Source organism: Uloborus diversus, unplaced genomic scaffold (genome assembly GCF_026930045.1).
Source record: "Uloborus diversus isolate 005 unplaced genomic scaffold, Udiv.v.3.1 scaffold_999, whole genome shotgun sequence".
NCBI classification, from domain to species: Eukaryota; Metazoa; Arthropoda; class Arachnida; order Araneae; family Uloboridae; genus Uloborus; species Uloborus diversus.
The window spans coordinates 19976-22947 of record NW_026559230.1 but is presented as its reverse complement, the minus strand read 5'-3'; positions in this window follow the sequence as shown (position 1 = coordinate 22947).

Below are 2972 nucleotides of genomic sequence, written 5' to 3'. Positions count from 1 at the left end.
ACAGAAAGTTTCTTTGCGTCTAAGATCTACAGTGTGACTCGTATGTAATATGCAATGTTTTCAAGTGTTTTTGTTTACTAATTTTTATTTTTTTTACAGAAAATTTTTCGGACATGGGAATCTCCAATCTATTACTTTGTTTTTACACCAAGAAAATCAGTGAAAAAATTTAAAAACGAACCTTTAGCAAAAAAAAAATCGTTTGTGAGGACTTTTTAGATTTTTTTTTTTGGGGGGGGGGGAGGGGGGGTTGACTTGAATGTACTTGAGTGAGTAAACTTGCTACAAATGTTCATGCTTTTGCACTATACACTTCTCTAACCCTTCAGAGGAATAATAATGGTGAATACAATGCTGTTTTTCCTATCAAATATAAATAATTGCTATGTAACTGCCGAAAACAAAATAAAATTAGGGGGTCCAATATCAAGGGGGGGGGAGTGATGGGGGAAAACAGTGGTCATATTTTTAGTCAAGGGCTCATTTTACATGAGGATCATCAGAAATTGTGTCAGAGACATTTTGAAGGGGTATTTTTTGATGTGCAGTGTAATGGGTACCCTGTCATTGAATATAGGTATAAAAATTTTAAATGCTAAAAAACTCCCCCAAAATTTTTTTCTGAAAACACGGTTACAACTTTTATTAGTTCGAATCCAAGTAAATAACAAGGAGAAGAAGCAATTTTACCAAGGCCTAGTTCGAAAGGGTAAAAATTATGATAAAAGTCGCAAAGAGGTACCCTGGTACAGGGGCGGTTTAGGGTGTTATGTAATCCCTCGAAGGTTTTTTTGTTAACAAATAAACAGTATGTGACACGGCATTTTCGAAGGAAAAGAATCTAAAAATTGGTTTACAAATTTTCTGGTCCAACTTTTAAATCATATCACTTGTCTTAGTAAGAGATTTTTTTGTTCTATTTTATGGGGAGCCGTGCAGCGCCGTAGCTAAGCATTGATATTATAAGGTAGGAAGGACACTTGACTTGAATGGAAAGGCACTCCCAGAGACGCCGACTTTTAAAAAAATGGGGGGGGGGGGGAACTGGGGGAAATTTTCTAAATTTGAGATGTAAAATAGTGAGTTCTAAAGTTTTTTTAATGCATTTTAAAGTTATATAATCAACATTAGAACGCCCCAAAAACTCGACAAGCCTGACACATATTTTTTGGCTTTGAAAAAAGGAAAAAATAAATACAAACACGCACAGTATTTTTGTAAAAAGGTAATTTAATTTACGCATGTTTTTTTTTAAGACCAGTTGTTTTTTCGTTAGTTATACCGGCTAACATATTCAAGTTTAAACTCAGTCTCTCAATGTCTAGATTATTTTTGAAAACTCAATTGATTTTTCAAAATTTGTTTCACCTCTGTTTAATAAAAGCAAGCACTCTTGTTCAACTGCAATGATCTGTGTGAGTCCAGTTGCTGTAAACCGCCCAATAATGCAAGATTGCACCATTTCACAAACCTCAATATAAAGCAGAGTTTCCGCTACGGTCGCATTTTTCGCATAATGCGAAAACACTATCTGAATTGCGAAAATAAAGCAATGCATTTTCGCTTTTTTGCTCAAATAAAAAATAAATTAATATTTTTAAAAAAGTAGAAATGTTTGATCCTAGAGAGGAAGCATGCATAGCGATAATCAACTTAATATTTTTTAAATCTCAGCTAAGATGTTTAAACTACAATTAAGTTCAATAACTATTAGTCTTATCTAGCATTATGTCCCCCAAAAAACTGCTTTATTAGGAGGAGGGGACTGCAACGTTCTAAACAACAATCGTGTTTTCTTTTTTTATTTTATGTTTTAAAAAAATCGCTGTTGTACTTATTTCTTCAAAGATATCACAGATGAAATGTGAATTTTATTTTCAACTTTAGATGAAACACACTGAGGCATATATAAATATATGAGAATGTGTAACATTTTAGCATTTTGCTTACATTTTTTCCTCAATTTTAGCTTTTATGCTACAGAACTTTTGAACCCAGCTTAAACCCTGATATAAAGTGCCTTTGGGATTTTGAAAGCGTGCGGTGAACTGGCTTCGTTGTTTTCATACTTTGGTATACGTCGATTCCGAAGAAGCGAAGGATCATCCTTTTGTGAAGATTTTTCTTTTAAACACAACTGCCAAAAGTATTCAAAAGTATCACGCCTCCCATTTAATATACAAATCAAACCCTCATATATTTTTTCCAGATCAGCAACACTTAGGTGAGCTCGCCGCAGCGCTGCCCACGGGCAACAGATTTGACCCGTATGTTCGCGCACTGGGACAAATTCTAAGTGTGCTTGCAGCACTACAACATCATCATTATTCACACTACTCGTTTTCAGTTAACCTGCTTATCACCGTAATAATTATTTGTTTTAACTCATTACTGAATGTATTTTACAAGGTAAACTATCTTCAAACAAGGAAAATAAAAGATAAATTTATGACTTTAGAAAACATAATATAACTAATACTTTTCTTGATTTATTGGGGGGGGGGACGGCTCGGGCCCCCTCAGGCCCCATGGAGTCGGCGCCACTGCCCTGGTACCCTGTCATTGATGCTAGGGTTAATACTGCATATTTGTACAGGGAAATTTCCTCCCAGAACTGAGCATGGGCGGATTTATGGGGGGGGGGGGGCAGAGGGGGGCAATGCCCCCCCAGTTTTGGAAGGACTTTATGTAGTAACACATTTTCAAAATTTTTTTTCTAAAAATCATTATTTTTTTTCTTCTTTGACTAGTTCAGAAGAGCATGGGTGGATTTATAGAAGGGGGGCATAGGGGGCAATGCCCCCCAGTTTTGGGAGAACTTAAAATAGTAACAACACATCTTCCAAAATCTTAAAACAAAAAAATCATTATTTTTCTTTTTTGAATAGTTCAATGAAAATGAAGAGAATAGGAGGGAGAAAAGAAAAAAAAACATTAAATACAAATAGTAAAACTTTCACTCGGGTGCTGAA